We start from the raw sequence: 19,296 nt of genomic DNA, 5'->3' as shown, positions 1-19,296 counted from the left end.
CCTCCCCAACAACTGAAAAATTAAAGAAGAGTGAGGAACAAGGCGAAACCTAAGAGGATTACAGTGGACATTGTCTGCTCTCCCAGTGCCAGTGGTCAGCACTTGACCAGCCTGGAGGTGTGATGTACGAAAAGCAGTTCTTGAGGTGGTTAACCTAAACTGGGTGAGGACTGACAGGAGTCTCCTTTCTAATCCAAAGAAACTTCCATCATTTCTTGTGAAGTCAGACCCCAAGAGGAAAAAAGCAGTGGGAACAGGATATGGCGCTCTAATCATGTTTGAAACAACTTATGTTTGTCTCATTGGAGAAATGGGAATTCAGGATTTCTCCAGCGCTCCCTGGTCAAGCCTATGTTGAAGAATCACAGAATCATAGAATACTTTGGGTTGGAAGGGACCTTCGAATGGCAGGGACATCTTCACCAGCTCAGGTTGCTCAGAGCCCCGTTCAGCCTGGCCTGGGATGTCTCCAGGGATGGTTCATCTACCACCACTCTGGGCAACCTGGGCCAGTGTTTTACCACCCTCAGTGTCAAAAATTTCTTCCTCATGTCCAGCCTAAATCTCCCTCCTTTAGTTTAAAACCATCACCCCTTGTCCTATCACAACAGGCCTTGCTAAAAAGTCTGTCCCCATCTTTCCTACAGGCCACTTTTAGGTACTGAAAGGCCGCAATAAGGTCTCCCCGGAGCCTTCTCTTCTCCAGGCTGAACACCCCCAACTCTCTCAGCCTTTCCCTGTCCCCCTGGGAGAGCAACCGTTCCCATGAAGGCTGGGGTGAGGAGCAAGGAGAAAATATGACCGCTATGAAGAATGAGCTGAGGATGCCCCATCTCCCTCCAGCAGCAACCTGTAGGGACTATGTGTGCCAGCTGCCTTGGACCTGGGGATGTGACTGAGACCTGTACTAAGGTGGCCTCGTGGGAATGTCAAACACACTTGACTGAAGCACCTACATTACAAGCCAGGTCCCTATGGTCTTTATACAATGAAAGAAAAGGCAGAGCATCATTCCTGGAACTTCTTTAGGGATCTGTAAGACAGCAAGCATGAATCCCAACTCCTCCATTGTGTTTGTTTATTTTTCTCTACCGCTTTGGGCAAGTTGCTCACAGTTAAAACAAGGTGGAATCAGAACCTGTGTTTCTCCCACTGCTCAGCTGAGACCTGCTTCAGGCTGCTCAGCTCTCCTAAACTGAGACAAAATTCATCCCAAAGCCAGTCCCTCGGTGCCAGAAAATGGAAGTGGCCCAATGCAAACAACAGGACAAACAAGCCAGCCTTCGCCGGTCCCCTGTCAGTCAGCCTTCGCTCTGAAACAAAAAGCAAAGCAACTCCCAGAGGTCTCTCCCGCTGCGAGCATGGCTTTGCAATTATAAATTATCCCAAGATTATCTCTGTCCCCAGCGCTGCTGTATTCACCTCCTCTGTGTTTGCCAGAGGATTAATTGCTGCTGCATTGGCTGCACTGCAGAATGAAAGCTGGGGATGCAGCAAACTCCTAATTACCACCATCATTCAGTGGCAGCAAGGGGTGATAAATTTAAAGCCAAATACATTAGGAAACACTTTTTTTTAAAAAAAACAGAGTCTGCAATTAACCAACACAGAGTGCTGCTGGGAGGGGAATCAAGACAAATGAGACCAGGCATCCAGAAGACCTAAGGAAGAACAGAAATGAGTTTTGCACTGTGTGAGATAGCAATGCCCAGAACTGACCATCCTGGCATCACCAGGCACCATCCAAGGACCAGCAGGTGCTTCTTAGTGTTTTAGTGCTGGGGTCGGGTGTGGCTGGACTTGATGATCTTGAGGGTCCCTTCCAAACAAATGATTCTATGATTCTTGCTCTGACCACATCTCAGCATGATGTTTGACAGTGCCTGGGTGCAACATCCATCATACCCCTTGACACCCTCTGCTCCCACGAATCCAGGAAGACTCATCTGAGATGCACAGCTGATGGAGCATCAGCAAGACAGGAGAGGCTGCAGTGGTGCCAGCTTCTACGACACTGCATTCAAAAAAGCTGCTCCAGGACAGACCCCTCATCCAGCCTCTTTCCCTGATGGACCACATGTCTCATGTGGGGAAATGTGGAGATATCTGAGAAGAGATGCCTAGATGTCTGGTGCCATTGCCTGTTCCAGTGCTGAGCACTGGACTTTGAGCTCGCTTTCCTGATCAAAATCTCTGGCTATCTCCTGAATACCCTGCCTAAGTGTGAAGGCAGTGCTGCCAGAAAGGAAGATATTAATCTCCCATTACAGCCGACAGGAACATCTTGGTCTTTAAGAAGTCCCCCGAAGCCTCACCATCCTCATCCATAGTGGGAACATGCAGCAGGAGTCACTATCCCTTGAGATGTTTAAAAGGCCTGTAGACAAGGTTCTTAGGGACATGGTTTAGTGCTAGATTCAGGTTATGGTTGGACACAAAGATCTTGAAGGTCTCTTCCGATTGAAATGATTCTATGGTTCTGTGATTCTATTTTATGAAATCCACTGCTCCACACTGAATCTGGGCTGGAGCAGAGTAAAGCTGAACAACATGGCTCTGCAGAAAGGTCCTGGACACCAGCATTGCTGTCACTCCAGTGCTGTGGGACATCCCAGTGCATGGAAATGCGGTGAGACCCCTGAACTCAGAGGCTCAGATGAGGCACCAGAAGCTCCATGGCTCTGAGTGAGACTGGGCTGGAAATCTGTCAAGCTTTCTCACAAGATTTCCTCTCTCCCTCCTGGTTCTGTTTGGGCTGGAAACACCATGAGAATAACTTTCCTCCTTGCATTTCAGCAGTTTTGCTTCCGGGCCTGGGCTAAACAAGGAAGTGCAGAGGCGTGGGAACCGGGGGGAGACACAAACACACAGTCTGAACTGCTCCAAATCTCTGCGTGCAACTCACTGCCTCCATCAGGGCGATTCTCCTGCCAGCTTAACTCCTCTGCCTGGGCTCACACCTCCAGGTGGAGGTGGTTTTCTCAGCCTTCCCTGTGGGCCAGATCCCGCTCTCCCTTAGCAAAGCAATCCCAGCAACAGCCACTCAAATTTTACCGGTGTGAGACAAGAACATTCAGAACAGGATCTTAATGCCTTTTAAAGACACATCACCCAGAGCAGAGCACTTGGGCATAGAGCCCAGACCTCCAGAGTGCCTTGATCCTTTTGCTGCCCACCATGAGATGTGGTAAAAAGTCTTGACTTCTCGAAGCACTCAGCATCTCAGCACCACCAGAACAGAGCACATTTCACATGACTGAAGTTAAACTGATAGTGTGGAGTACCACAAACCATCAGCACTTCAGGCGAGGTCAACCCATTCCTCCAGGATCCAAATTTCTTCTACGTGCCTTCAGCACCCACTGGCAAAACAAGGTGTGCCCACACGAGCTGGTACAGCATGTACGGATGAATAATATTCCTCTCACCCCATATGTACTCCAGGATAAAGTTCAGGCATCACCACAGGCTAACGCACCGCCAAACATATGTTTAGACCAAATATTCAGTATCTCAAAGCTACAAAGAATGAGGAAGTGGAAAGGAGTTTTTCCCATCCCAACTAGCTTGCAATTTAAGGCATTGCTCTTTCCCATAAGTCTCCACCAGACTGGCATGGAAATCTCTTTGGGATTATGAGGATCTGTTCAGTAGTTCAAAGGTTAATTCGAGCAACAACAGGGTAATGAGCGGAAAGGAGGGGACAATTTCTAGCATTAAGATTGTGGAGCTACTGAGCACATCCCTCTGGAGCATTAATCATTATTTAATTATTGTTGTACTAATAGCTAGTATGATTTAAAGTATTCAAGGTCTCTTAGGCTTTATGAAAGAAGCAAGCCTTTTCTGGTTTTTAAAGATGTCCTAATAGAAGATGGATGTAGCGGCCTCCTGGCCCAGCAGGCCTTGTCTCCCAGCACTGAGCACATAAAGCACAAAAAGCAAATGACTGCATGTACTTGGCTCCATGATTTCTAGGGGGAAGCTGGCTTAGATCATGGGCGAAGGAGTTCAGGTGGACCTCAAGAACCACAGACAGCGATTGAACTAGCCGGGGAAGGACTTAGTGTCTTGTGAGGCTGCTGCCAATCCCATCTGAAGACTTGGCTGCCTCTGTATACTGCTCAGCACCAAGGGATTCCATCCTACCAGAGGCTTCTCACTGAGCATGTTATATATACATACATATATACATAAAGACACAGACCTGTTGGAGAAGAGCCAGAGGAGGCCACTGAAATGATCCAAGGGCTGGAATAGCTCTGCTGTGAGAACAGGCAGAGAGAGCTGGGGTGTTCAGCCTGGAGAAGAAAAGGCTTCGGGAAGACCTTATTGCAGTCTTTCTGTACTTAAAATGGGCTGATAAGAAAGATGGGGTCAGATTTTTTAGCAGGACTTCTTGTGATAATACAAGGGGTAAAGGTCTTAAACTAAAAAAGGGGAGATTCAGGCTAAACATGAGGAAGAAATTTTTTACACTGAAGGTGGTGAAACATTGGCCCAGGTTGCCCAGAGAGGTGGTGGATGCCCCATCCCTGGAGACATCCCAGGCCAGGCTGGACGGGGCTCTGAGCAACCTGAGCTGGGTGAAGAGGTCCCTGCTGATGGCAGGAGTGGCACTGGATGAGCTTTGAAGATCCCTTCTAACCCAAATTATTCGATGATTTCATGATTCTATGGTTCTGTATCTGAATTTGAGCCTGTCATTCAGGGTTAGTACCAGTTGCAAGGCCATCTTCCTTTCCCAGACAGTGGTACCTACCACTACCATCACCTATCCAGATTCTATTGTCCTTTCCTTTACAGTAAGTACCGTTGTGTGCCTGCTCTGTACCATGATTTTAGCTGCACAGCTGGAACTGCATCCCCAGAGGCATGTGCACAGTTTCTCCATGTTCTTAGCTCAGAGAAAGAAGCACAGCCCTGAGCCCTGTTCTCCTTTCTGTGTCAGAAGAACCAAGAGAAGTACAGGTTTCACCTCAAGTACTGGAGTTAGTTTTGGGTCCCTCACAACAGAAAAGCCCTTGAGGTGCTGGAGCGAGTTGAGAGAAGGGAACGAAGCTGGGGAAGGGGCTGGAGCACAAGTGTGATGGGAGCAGCTGAGGGACCTGGGGGGTTCAGCTGGAGAACAGGAGCTGAGGGGAGACCTTCTGATCTCTGAACTGCCTGAACGGAGCTTGGAGCATGGAGGGGGTTGGTCTCTTCTCCCAGGTAACAAGTGACAGGATGAGAGGAAATGGCCTCAGGTTGCGCCAGGGGAGGTTTAGATTGGATATTCGGAAACATTTTTTCATGGAAATGGTTGTCAGGCATTGGAATAGGCTGCCCAGGGCAGTGGTGGAGTCACCATCCCTGGAGGGGTTTAAAAGATGCAGACATGAGGTTCTCAGGGACACAGTTTAGAGTCAGATTATGGTTGAACTTGATGATCTTGAGGGTCTTTTCGATTCTATAATTCTATGATTCTAAAATGCACCCATGAGCCATCCTGCGAGTCTGGTCCCTGTCAGCTCTCTACAGTCTGCCCTGCCCAAGGCACTTTTCCCTGTCACAGTCTGGCACATCTATTTCAGATGTCAAAAGCAGAGCACTGCCACATATCACAGGGAATGAGAAACAGCTTCCCACTGGGGACACAGGGTCCTAGGGCAGTGTGGTGTCAATGACATGCCCTTGAGGTTCAGAGGAGGAGGACCCAAGTATTTCTAATCCTGCTTCCCAGCTGGTGATTTCCAGGGATAACCTAGCCAGGGAAATCTAGGGAAAACTTTAGAAGAACTTCAAGTAATGCACTGTGAGAATAAAATCCCCAGCATCGCAGATCACAGGGAGACAACGCTGCTCATTGCACAATAAACCATGTGAACCACTGGACGCAAACTCAAAGCATCAGGAAACAAGCAGAAGTGTCTCTATGCCCTTCTAGCAAAATCACCCCTCTTTATCATTGATTTACATTAGAAATCTGACTGTGTCCTCCTGTGCTGGGGTAGATTGCATGTTGCCTCCCAGTCCATTTTTCAGGCCCATTTTCCGTGATTCTAGGGTTTTCTCATGTTACCTTGTGCTAGGTGTTTTCCATCTTTGAAATGACTCGTTCACAGGCTCGTCTCCACCACATTCCACTCCTTGCCCTTCTCCCAGGCCCTCTTCCCCAGATTCCCCACCTAGCATGAGGTCTCAGCTTGTTCTTGACCTCTCACCATTGCAGTCGTGAGCTTCTTAGACTTCACCCATTAGCACTTTTATTAATTCTAAAATGCCTTGTCTTGGAGGAGAGAAAATACAGCAGCCTGGAAATGCAAGGTAAGACCACTTGATGGTCTAGGCCTAGAGAAAACGGCCTAAAGTAGTGCCAGTGGACATTTAGATTGGATATTAGGAAAAAATTCTTCATGGAAGGTGTTGTCAGGTATTGGCACAGGCTGCCCAGGGCAGTGGTGGAGTCACCATCCCTGGAGATGTTTAAAAGGTGAGTAGACGAGGTTCTTAGGGACATGGGTTAGTGCTAGATTTAGGTTATGGTTGCACCTGATGATCTTAAGGGTCTCTTCCAGCCAGAATGATTCTATGATTCCGTGGTTTAATGACAGCATTAGTTTAACAATTGAACTCAATGATCTTTAGGGTATCTTCCAACCAAAACAATTCGATGATTCTACTGCTCCCTCAGAAGACAAGCACATGCTCAGCAGCCGGCTAGATGCTACTTTGCATAGTCCTGCCACTGATGGCTATAAAATGAATCAACAAGACAGTGTTGCACCTTTACACAGGCAGGAAAAAGAGGCAGGGTTGGAGGTAGGTCATGAAACCAGGGTAGTCAGCTTGTCATCGCATTTTGTGATCCACCACCTGAGTCACAGGAGTGGAATTCAACTCACTTAAATTTAGGCATCTAAAACGCAGAATCTTATGTCTGGCCACGCAGCTTCAGCTTCTTTCACAGTCTGTGATTCATTTGACCTCTCTCAGATACTATTGTAGATTGAATCACACTCTGGTTCTTCCTATTTCTCTGCACCGTCAATAAAGGGAGCCAACAATGACTAGTTCATCTGAAGTCAGACATCTCAGTTTTACATGCCAAAATAAGAGCAAAGGAATCCCACTCTGGGTATTGTCATTTCTCCCTAATTGAAGGGCTTAAAACTTTCAAAGCAGGCAGACAATGACAGTTGAATTTGTGGTGGAGCTTTTCATGCCAACATTCAGAGAGCATTTCTCCCCTGCCAGCTTGCTCAGCTTAATTCATGGGAATGTCTAGAAACGAGAAGCCCTGGAGCACAGCAAAAATGAGCCGGGCTCTGGCATCTGTGTGAGAAAGCAGTTCCTAATTATTTGACTAATGCTAGCATTGTGCAGCAACCATATGTACCGAGGGGTCTGCAGAGGTTTTTTCACCACAAAGATCCATGTACAAATATCTATATGGAAGGTGGGTCTAGTGTTTCCTCAGTGTTTCAGGTGCAAGAGCACAATGCCAAACTGCAACACTTTTCAGGGTGTTCCAGAGGTTTATAAGGTATAATGAATCCCCCCTTAAGCATCATTTGGGTCAAGAAGGATCAGAGAACCAGGAAAGGTGAGCTCGTGCTGGTCAACTAGGGGTGTATCACAAGCATGGTGCAAACCCTTCCATGTTCTGGAGAGGACAAGGGCAAGCTGGCAGCAGGAGTGGTGGGGAGAACCAGAGGAGTGGTGTTTTCTACAACGAAAAGACACAGTTACCCTGGGAGAAGGCTACATGGCCAGGCTGCAGAGAGGCTCTCTGAGACTTAGACGATAGAGGAAAAATTACTTCATCATCGCCTGGAGGTTGGATGCCTGGAGAGATGGTATTTCTCCCTTCATTAGGAGGTGGGTCAAAAATGACTAGAAATTAGAATTTTATCATTTCAGCTCCCTACCCCCAGAAATATTGCTAGCAGAGGGTTCTGAGGCAGAGGCGATTCGGGAGGGAAGGAAGTGTCTTGGGTTGTGCCCATGGGTTGTAGTCAGACCCCATGGGCCTACATCAGGGTTATGAGGAGAGCGGTGGGGAAGGAAGTCTTACAGCAAGGTCAGACAGCAGCTGTCTGCAGGAATGAATCCAGGAGTAGCATCCTCCTGGGATGGGCCAGGAGGATCTTGTGTTGACTGACTGCCCTTCCTGAGTTTGGGAGGAAATTAATCTCCCACCGTGGGCTTCAGTTTATTTTTACATCACAAGTTAGCCTGAAGGGAAAAAAAAATCATAAAAAAAATTCTGAAGGAATCACAAATTTCACAGCGACCTAAGGAGATTAGTCAAATCCCTGTGACCGTCAGCAGTTTCACTTAGGTCATAGCCTGGCATAACTCAATCTCTGTGAGAAGGAGAGGAGAGAGAGGAGAGGAGAGGAGAGGAGAGGAGAGGAGAGGAGAGGAGAGGAGAGGAGAGGAGAGGAGAGGAGAGGAGAGGAGAGGAGAGGAGAGGAGAGGAGAGGAGAGGAGAGGAGAGGAGAGGAGAGGAGAGGAGAGGAGAGGAGAGGAGAGGAGAGGAGAGAGGAGAGGAGAGGAGAGGAGAGGAGAGGAGAGGAGAGGAGAGGAGAGGAGAGGAGAGGAGAGGAGAGGAGAGGAGAGGAGAGGAGAGGAGAGGAGAGGAGAGGAGAGGAGAGGAGAGGAGAGGAGAGGCATGGACTGCCCAGTTCTGCAGGCGGGCCAGACTCTCAGAAAGGACCGTTCTGCAATATCTGGAGGGAAATATCCCTTTTGCAGTCCCACAGAACAGTCAGAGTGGTCCGGAGTGCTGACAGCGAAAGGGAGCGTTATCTCTTGCAGATACCACAGTGAGACCTTCCAAGCTGGGAAGCAGGAGGAGGACCAGTTTCCCAGGCTGGAAGACATCAAAGGCTGTGTGAAACCTTCCGAAAATGCTCACCCTGAATTTCTCATGCATGGGTGGGCACATGGGATAACTCTCCATAGGGTCAGCAAAAGGCAGAAAGTGGAGAAGTCCATTTTTGATTCGCTTGTTGCTCTGGGGGATAAAATGAAGAGAATTCAGCTCAAAAGCTAAAAACAAATATGCCATACGTAGGTTTGGTTTTGCACAAAAACTGGCCTCAGTTAGGTAACCTACAGCCTTTATTGGATGAAATAATTTCCATCCCCCAGCAAAGGTGTCTGTGCTAATGGGCTCATGGAGGCATCAGCCTTTAAAGTTGTGCATCAAATTTCATCTAGGGGTTTGGTAACATGGAGGAGCTGTGGTACTTCTACTCCAATGCACTCATTGAGCAGAGAGGTGGTGGAGAAGGAAATAAAGGACTATCTTTTGGATTACTCTAAGGAGAAATAGGGCTTTCAGCTCACACTCCAGAGTTTTAAAAAGACCCACCTCCCTCTCGCTGGGAGGAAAGAGGCTCTTGATAGAAACCCAACAGAAAGTCTCCTGCCCTGTTGTGTGAATATAGACAGTATTGCTTTGCATTGTATCATGAAGCAAATAGGAAAGTTCACGGTGTCTGTTCTCCATTGCAGAGAGGCAGGAGGATTATGCAGTTGTTTTGCTTTCCCTGACAAAGTTGCTGGTGCAGTTTTTAGAAGAAACTAACATTTTTTTGAAATTCTTAGCTCTCCTCATAGGGAAACTTGTTCTCTGTTTGTGGCTCTTCTGCCGTTTGAACTCTTCCAGTAGTACCAGCTCTGAGGTTTTCAAAATTATGAGGCAGGAACTGGGAAATCCTTACATTGATTTAGAAACTAAAAGATTAAAAACAAAACAGTAAAAGACAACCCAGCCCCAGGGACTTTCGAGTTGCTTCTGGTCTTTGAGCTTTTAAGGTCAAGAGTGGAACAGTCTCGTTGCAGCTTTTCCGGGTACCACCACACCTGCTTTTCCATCTGCTGTTTCTTTTCTCGTGTTAAAGAGCTCTTTGGGGCAGAAATCATCTTACTGTCCCATGAATGAGCAGTATTTAGCATCAGGCGGTTTTCAGGAAGGATGCAGCCTCCTGGGCATGGGGAGAATTAATGCAAATAGTTACCTGTGAAATAGATAATCTGAGCGAAAACATTTGAGGGTAAAGCAAGATAGCAGATGAGTTAAGGGAAGGCAGACAGCACTGTTGTCCACCACAGCTGCCAGCATTTTCAGTCATTGGTATTTGCTCCTGACCTGGTGAGAGCTTTCCTATGTAGGCAGAAGGAACAATAAAGATGATTCCCATCTTGCTGATGCACACAGAAAAGGACATTCTGGTCCAGTTTTTAATAGCTGACATTATAGTAGCCTCTGAAAGCCCTGTCTTGATCAGCTTCCCACTTTGATTAGCGCTGTACCAACAAACAGGAAGATATTCCCTCTCCCAGGTAGTTTACAGACTACACACCTCTGAAACACGGTCCTCGCCTCAACAGGTGGGAAAAGCAGACCCAGTGCAGTGAGGTGACCTGAGGTTCCACAGCATGATACGATGGAAAGGTCAGAAATGGAGCTGGAGCTTCCAGCCCTTGTGGCTGACTCAGACATGGGCAGGCTCTGCCCAGAAGGGGAGCAGGTCTTGCTCCCGGAGCCGTGCAGAACCGCGTCTGACCACTAAAGCCAGTCAGACCTGCTCTGGGCAGCCCTTAGGTGTCTCTGCTTTTGGCTTTCTGCAAGCTCAGGTCGCTCTGAGCTGGAGTTTGCAGCCCTGCTCCTCGCCCTCCACTTATATACGAAGAGGACATGAGCCCCAATCTGTTTGGCCAATTGATCTCCTGGTCATTTCCAGGAACCCTGTGAAATCGCCTTGCAAACTGCATGGCTTTGCCACTTTTTTTTCCGCTGCAGATGATCTCTTCCAGCCCAAAATGATCCTATGATTAAAGCTTGCTTTGATCTTGCTTTAAGGAGTGGGAGCTTGGAGGAAGAAGTGAAGAAGCTTCTGCCTGCTGCAATGACCTGACTTGGAGACAGAAATGCAAGAGCTACTTAGAGGAGTAAAGTCTTCAAAACATTTGATCCAGACGGAGGAGCAGGATCAAAATCACTATAGTGTCTACTTCTCAGATGCACCTATGCCAAGGCTGAATTTGGTTCTGGACCTACAGAAATAATAATAATTAAAAATTATTCCTCCAACTTCAACACAAAGGAGTGTCCTCCCCTATTCCTCTAACATCAAAAAGAACAAAAAGCACGATCTGGGCTTTGCACTAAGTGGGTTCAGATTGGACAGAGGTAACGTGACCTTTTGCTCCTGATGATTTCACCAATCTGACATTTGTTCTCATGCATCTTCCCACCGTCCTCTCCCCAAAAAGCTGGAAACGCAGTTTCCCTAACTGGAAACACACATTTCACAGTTAACATTTTCCAGAACACTTCGCAAGACGTATGAATTCTTTCAGCACAGCTTTAGGAGAAGCTCACTGCTCTTACCTGGCCCCTCCATGTCCGTATCCTGACAGATCCCTTCAGCAATCTGCAACTCCTCCTGACTTCGCCTTTTTGTGGTGTTTGTTTCTTTCCCTTTCTTAAATAAACCATTGGCAGTTACTATGGTAACACGCCTCATTCTTTCTCTCTCCTCCCTAAAAGTCTATCTCTATTTAACAGGCTTTTAAAAAAGACTCTATTTATATTTTCTTTTGTTATCCTGCCCCTGCTGCCTTGCAGTCAGACAAGGGCAGTCAGCAGTACCGGTGTTACTAATAATGGCCATCCACAAACACAAGAGCGAGCCGTGGGGATCAAAGCCGTGACCTTCGTCAGGAGATGCTCTGCTTCTTGGAGGAGCAAAAAGGAAACCTGAGACACGAAACACCCAGGTCTCTGGTGGGAATCACTGCTAGCAGGGGCCATCCCCACCTCCCCATTCTCCAGCATTGTGCCGAGCGGCTGTGAGTCCCCAGAAAGAGCCGTCATGTGAAAAACAGTCTTGCTATCACCGCAGGCAGCTTCCACCTTTCCTCCTTTCTCAGCGTCAGACACTCGTCTGTGTTACTAGTAATTGGATAAAGAGAAAAATATGAGCTCTGGTGCTTTTTGCTTCCTATTCTGTGAAAAGAAAATCTCCCTCCCTATGTTTTTCCATTTTAAATCTTGGGGCTATTAGCATTTAACATGCAGATTATGATTTATCTTAACCCTTGACTAAAGTAGTCGGTGTGAATTTTTACGATGGCAGCTTTTCTATTGTTTTTCAGGCATTTCTGCTAATAAAAAACAATGGGTCTGAAGCAGTCCAAGTACAGTTTTCTTCTTTTCTCCATTGAGAGGTTTCACTTGCACAGTCAGGCTGGTGCCAGAAACCACACGTTTTTTGGTCATCTTTAGGGTGTTCCAGGAAACATATTGTCGACAGATCTCAGTTTTTCAGTAGGGAAAGCAAGTAGAAGAAAGACTCCCCAGCCCTCCCCTTCTTCCCTCCACATAAAGACAGCTTTCGGGACTTCTTTATTGATGAAGAATGGCCCCAACAGCTGTAAATCCATTTCTCTTCTTGCTTGTGATCCACACAGCCGGGCCAGCACGAGAAGATGTGATGCCCTCGGAGTGACACTCCAGAAAGGGTTAAGGTATCTAAAGCTACAGCCTCAATAAGCAGCTCACAAAAGTGTCCTGTCCCCAGGGTAGGATCAGTGTATGAGAATTTGCTCAGATCATGTAATGTTTGTAACTCGATTTCCTGCCGGAAAGCTTCAGTGGGTGGAGTTTCTACTGAACCAGACAGAACTAGAACTATTTCCTTCTCCAGATTGCTTGTGCATGTCCAGTCAAGCTCAGCTGAATTAATAGCAACCGGCTTGTTTCCCCCACACACCCCTTCCCATTCACCTCTTGCAGCGGAGATACGGGAAGTATGTGATAATTTTGCTGCCAGGGCAAGTGCCTCAGGATCTGGGATGATCTCACAACCTTGGGCAAGTCCCGTTCTTTCTCTGGTCCACCTCTTGTCGTATTCTGGAGAAAGGATGTCCTAACAACCAGCCTCCTGCCCTACCGATTTCCTACATGACCCTGGGAAAGTCACTTAACCTTTGCCTGCCTCCGCTTTTCATGAAATGGAGAGGAAACTAGCAGGAGGTTTGCTCACCCTCCTGCCACCAGCACTATTAAACCAGGGTCCATGAGGACAGAAAGCAAGAATCTCTCCAGTTTAAACTTAAAGACCAGTTACTATTATCTCCTGGAACAGTGCAGACCTGTGCTGGATCACCAGAAGTAAGGGAAAAACAGCCCTGCTACCTCCCACATTCCCACTGCCAATTGATTTATTAACCCCCTGCCTGCAACATCCCAGGAACCATGAGTTTCCTTCACACCCATCGCTGAATGCAACCAAAGCTCCTTGGGAAGGCCAATGCTTCTCCAGGCTCTTGTTTTTCTACCAAAGTTCTAGGTTTCACCAAAGTGGTCTAAACTAAACCCCAGAAAGGTGTTTTCATCTATAATAAGGGCATCCACATAGGGATGAATGTATGTCTAGCTAAGTGAGATCCTATAGATCTCATCAAGAACAAATCAGAGCTGGGGGCAGAGGTCTACCCCACGTATGGCTTCTGGACTTCCTGGCTTCCAGCGGTGCCAGGTCAAGTTGTTTGAGGTTCAGCTGGTAATCCAGAGGCTTCATGGTCAAGGTTCAGATGAAGGTGGGCAAGCTGCCTTCCCTCAGTCGATTTTCAGCAGCACCTTTTGAAAATCCTTCCCAGGGTAAACAGCAAAGTCACTCCAGCCAAAAGAATTGAAGAATTGTGGGGGTGGGGGGATGTTTGTTGGATGTTTGTTTTCTGTTGTTGTTGTTTAAGGTTGTTTTGGTTTGGTTTGGTTTATTCTCATGAAACCAAAAAGGAAACTCCTCTGAGGCACAGAGACACTTCTGAGTTCCGTGTTTCTCACCTTTTTCCGATTGCTGTCTCCACATCAGCCTGTCAGTCGCAGTGCTTTGCTGGGTACCTGTGGCACACCCTCTCCCCCCCAACACTGATAGTATCATGTCCTCAGGATGTGTCTACGCTTCCAGGTAGAGCTGGTTAGGCAGAATAGTCCTTTCCTTAGGCCTGGCTAAGTCTGGAGGCCTGGGTGTGAGATAGAAAGTAGGCACTGCTCCTTATCATACAAGGGAGATTATGCAAGTATGTCCTTTAATGAGGCTCTTTGAATAGGTATGTGGGGTTGGCTGCAGGTAAATTCTGGCAAGGAGCAGGGTTCTTGCAGCATGTATTGGCCAAGGTTCCCAGTGCCAGATGAAATGGGGCAACGAGGCACCCTCCACCAACCTCCTTCATCAAAAAGAACAAAACCTGGGGACCATAGCGTCACTGAATGAACTATCAACAGAACATAAAACTCAAAATATTTACCTATTACTGTTATGTAACCTCCTTTCTGATTGCTGGCTTGCAGGTGTGGGAATGCACTGTGTATAGTTTCATTTTTTTGTATTATAATTGTAATAATTTTGCAGACCACCTTCAGGCAGGCTGGGGACCACCAGTAGTGCATGGACCGCATGTGAAAAAGCCCTGCCCTAGGAGACCCATCCTGCCTTCCCTGATGTGGTTAAAATACCATTCCACGTTGTGGTGCCTGCGAGGATTTAACCACGTTCTCAGCCCAGAAGAAAGCCCTGGACTGTGCCATGTGCCTGAGAAAGCTTCAGCTGTGTAGGAGGGCAGCTGGAAGAAGTATCTACAGTATCTACAGCACTTGGTAGTGATCCTTTTATAACCTCCCCCCTCTCTCTTACATGCAAATGCAACCTCTTAGTCTCGGGGCACAGTTCTTTCTGTTCTGAAGTCTCTTTAGTGGCTATTAATACCTGGGGAATCTGTGAAGTAGGCAAACAAGGTTTTGATGAGTGTGGGAAAAAGCAAGGCGTTACCACGTATGAGTGAACTTCAGTTTCGCCCATGTGCTGAATTAGTCAGTGCCTTCAAGTGAATTCCAAGCGCTGGTCCAGCTATTAAATGACTCTTCTTGAAGGGGTAAGTGCTCCATTTTGAGCCTTTCCTGGAGGAAAAGCTAACTTGATAAATAAAATCTGAATCAGAAGTATTGCATAGATTTTTTTAAATATCTTTTTGAAATTTCTCTCTCCCAGAAAGAAAATGTATCCACTAACCAATGCACAGCAGCTTCTGGGGCCGCTGCAAGCTGGAGAAAGCCAGGTCATTTGCAGTGCAGGTGAATGCAATGCCGGTGACTGGAAAACTCATCCAGATGTTGAAGCCCCAAAGGAACATGTTGTGATGACCGCTTCACCAAAGGAACATGTGCACAGAGTCAAAACACAAACTCCAGCGGCTGAGAATTTGGTGAAGTTGTTCAGTTTAAACAGTCAGTGGATGGGAAGGAGGCATGGGGGTACTAATGGACAGGAAGCTCAACATGAGCCAACAGTGTGCCCAGGTGGCCAAGAAGGCCAACGGTATCCTGTCCTGTATCCAAACTAGCGTGGTCGGCAGGACAAGGGCAGTGATCCTTCCCCTGTACTCTGCATTGGGGAGGCCACACCTGGAGTATTGTGTTCAGTTCTGGGCCCCTCAGCTCAGGAAAGACATTGAAGTGCTGGAGCGGGTCCAGAGAAGAGCAACAAGACTGGTGAAGGGACTTGAACACGAGACCTATGGGGAGAGGCTGAGGGAGCTGGGCTTGTTTAGTCTGGAGAAGAGGAGGCTTAGAGGTGAGCTCCTCACTCTCTGGAACTACCTGAAGGGAAGTTATAGCCAGGTGGGGATTGGTCTCTTCTCCCAGGCAGTTAGCAATAGGACAAGGGGGCATGGGCTTCAACTCTGCCAGGGGAAATGTAGGCTGGCTATTAGAAAGCAATTCTTTGCAGAGAGAGTGGTCAGGCATTGGAATGGCTGCCCAGGGAGGTGCTGGACTCACCAGCCCTGGAGGTTTTTAAACTGAGATGGGACATGGCACTTAGTGCCATGATCTAGTCAATGGACTGGAGTCGGACCAAGGGTTGGACTGGATGATCTCTGAGGTCTTTTCCAACCCAGTTGATTCTGTGTTTCTGTGTGATCATTCTGCAACATTTACACTTGAAATATCAAGAATCCTTTTTTCACTTCCTACCCTGGAGGAGTGATTCCTCCTGCAACATTTCCAGCCCAGAATTATCGCTTGTCTGCTGCTTTCCTCTCTAACACAGCAGCCGTGAGAAGCGTTGTCTGCAGGTGGCAAAAAAGGAGGGTAATTTTTTCCATCAGTTTGGTGTTAATGGTGTCCTGGCTTGAAGAAAGCTGAATTTGGCTGAAATAGAAATGACAGAGGGGGTAGGAAAGGATCATGAAAAAAAAAAAACATACAGAAATTCAGACAAAGCAGTTGCATGTGTTGCATTTTCATCCTTTCTGCAAACATGAAAGCTGCGTGGGCTTGATCCAGGAAAGCGTCCTAGCTGCAACACAAGCACTTTGACAAGCGCACATTAAAACATGGCCAGGCTTCCCACTAAAGCAAATACAGCCCTCTGGGATTAGTGTCTGCACAGAGGTTAACATCCTTCCACATTGCTTTTCAGTGCATTTTGCTGGAAAACACCCTCAAGGATGCTAATATGCACAAGAGATTGTCAACATTTGTGCTGAAAATCCATTCAAATTCGGGAAATTACAGCTAACATGAAGCTTATTTGATCCTCTTAAGGCAGTGACCTGATTGTGGAAACACTCCTCTCTGCCTGTTTCTCTAAAATACAGAGAAGTGAGGTTAGAGCTTGACTGGGAGATGGATTCAGGCTTGCCAGGAGACCTGAAGGTGTTCCCCAGTTGCATCGCGCATCAGTTTTTAATGACTCCATTTTCCCTCCTGCTTACAACAGACAGAAGCTCCCCTCCCAAAGAGCAGCAGCAGAACTGGTACGAATTTACACCCTCAGCTGAGAAGCAATGCCCTGAGGCACCACAAGCCTTCGGCCTCACCCATGCAAGCAGGATCAAGCTGGGTTTGTTGGCACTTTGTCGACGGAGCCTCACGCTGTTGCCCCTTTTTCTTTTGCCAGAGCTGTCAAGCTGAGATGGTGCTCCAGTGCTGGAATTCGCCGTGTGACATTTCGAATGGTAAGCAAAGCACAGCTTGCCAACCACCGCTCTCAGGTTCTCGGCTAAATAAAAACAGATTACTGGCATTCGCTGCATCTGGGAGAAAGGCGGGTCTATCATGTTCACAAACAGAGAAGGATACAGAAAAACAAACGTCTTCCCCCAGAGCCAAATGCGGTTCCCCATCACGCCTGGGAATCCCCGTGGAAGGAAAAGGGGTCATGCTGTTTTAACGAGAAAGGATTTGACCAAAAATACCCAACCAACAAGAGAAGCTGCGAAGTTGTTTTTTTTCCTTCATGCTGGATTTTTTTGTTTGTTTCTTTCAGTTTTCAATTTTTTGCTTTTAAAGAAAGCATTCACAGACGGGTTTCTCACTCGGTCCTACCATCACCAGCAATAGCAGGAGGGCTTCTGCCCTCCAGAGCTTTCGCTAAGCTTTGTCAGACTGATCCTAGCACCACCAAAGGTCACGCTCTGAGTAGTTAATTAAAAATATTAATTTGAGTAGCAGGTAATTTTCTCACTTATAAAAAGTTGCAGGGAGTCAAGCGGCAAGACCTAAATGTCAATAGCAAGGGAAGTAACAGTTTTCTTTCTGCTTTCAGCCAACATCTATTGCAAGGTGTGAATTTGCTGGTGTCTGACCAAGCTTGTGCTATGCCATAGAAAGAGGAAAGGGAAGGAGAAAGCTAAGCGTGTCAATGGATGTCCCTTTTATCCTGCTGCCTGCTCTCAAACTTGCAGGAATGGAATGCCCCTAATATCCTTCGAAATTGGTCAACAGACTCAAAAGGTTTAGCAAAGGATCCACTTTATGTCTTTACACGTATACGCTGTGGTTGTGTAATGTTCATCGCATTAAGAAACTACGGCAAAATTGGCTTGTTCCCTTTACTATTTTTGCACGATGCATTAAGAAGTTCCAAACTTTTCTTTCCTTTTTTTTTTGCTCCTTTTCCGTTTTCTCTTGGAAACACTCACTATGCCAAATCGACCTTTCTAAACTTCTGCTGGAGGACTTGCTGTAGGTCACGACAGGTCAGCTCGTAAGCAAAGAGGAGGCCTCACAGTCCTTTTAACAAAGTATGTTCTCAGAAACATAACGCACTGTCAGATGGTCCTGGTGTAGAGGGTAATGTTTTAGTGCCTTTCAGAAAAGACGAAAAACAATCCTTTAAATGCAAGTACATCCATTGATTTCCCGATATTCATCTGCTGTCCCTTCATTTCTACGTATTTGTGCATGACTCCTGAGGAATCGCCTCATCCTTGTCACCCCCAACAGCTCTATTCTACTATTTCTTTAATGTCTATGAAGCCCTTGGCTGCCTCCGCAGTGATTTCTGCTGAAAAAGTCCTCAATAAATCAGAAATAAATGGAAAGAGGCAGCTCGCGCTGACGTCAGGTTCTCTGTTCCTATTCCTTTGAATTTATGGCAGTTCTTTACGCCGCAGATCTAGACAGGGATTTATAGCCGCAAAGGTCAACAACACATGGTGTGGCCCTTGGCCAAAAAGGCTGAGGAACGGCAGGTCCCGAATCGTGCCAACGCCTGGGGCAGTGACCTGCTGGGTGACACCGCTACTCCTCGCACGTACCCAGCTCTCCTAACGGTAAAATGTTAAATATATCCCTTATAGCGCTTCGGGAATGAGCGGCCTCCTCCCTGCACCCAGCAGGTTTGGGTTGGAAGGGACATTCAAAGCTCACCCAGGGCCACCCCTGCCATGAGCAGGGACATCTTCACCAGCTCAGGTTGCCCAGAGCCACATCTAGCCTAGCCTGGGATGTCTCCACAGATGGTTGACCCACCACCACTCTGGGCAACCTGGGCCAGTGTTTCAGCCCCCTCAGTGTCAAAAATTTCTTCCTCATGTCCAGCTTGAATCTCTTGTCCTTTAGTGTAAAACCATCACCCCTTGTCCTATCACAACAGGTCCTGCTAAAAAGTCTGTCCCCGTCTTTCTTACAGGTCCCTTTTAAGCACTGAAAGGCCACAATAACGTCACCCCAGAGCCTTCTCTCCTCCAGGCTGAACACCCCAACTCTCTCAGCCTGTCCTCCCAGCAGAGCTGTTCCAGCCTCGGGTCATTTCTGTGGTTCCTCTGGCCCCTCTCCAACAGGTCCATGTCTGTCCTGTGCTGAGAACCCAGAGCTGGATCAGCACTGCAGGGGGTCTCCCCAGAGTGGAGCAGAGGGGCAGAATCTCCTCCCTGACCTGCTGCCCACACTCCTTGTGATGCAGCCCAGGACACAATTGGCTTCTGGGCTGCAAATTCAGATCACCAGCT

Source organism: Columba livia, chromosome 2 (assembly GCF_036013475.1).
Source record: "Columba livia isolate bColLiv1 breed racing homer chromosome 2, bColLiv1.pat.W.v2, whole genome shotgun sequence".
Classification (NCBI taxonomy): Eukaryota; Metazoa; Chordata; class Aves; order Columbiformes; family Columbidae; genus Columba; species Columba livia.
The sequence above is the reverse complement of the archived record's forward strand: the minus strand, read 5'-3'. Positions refer to the sequence as shown.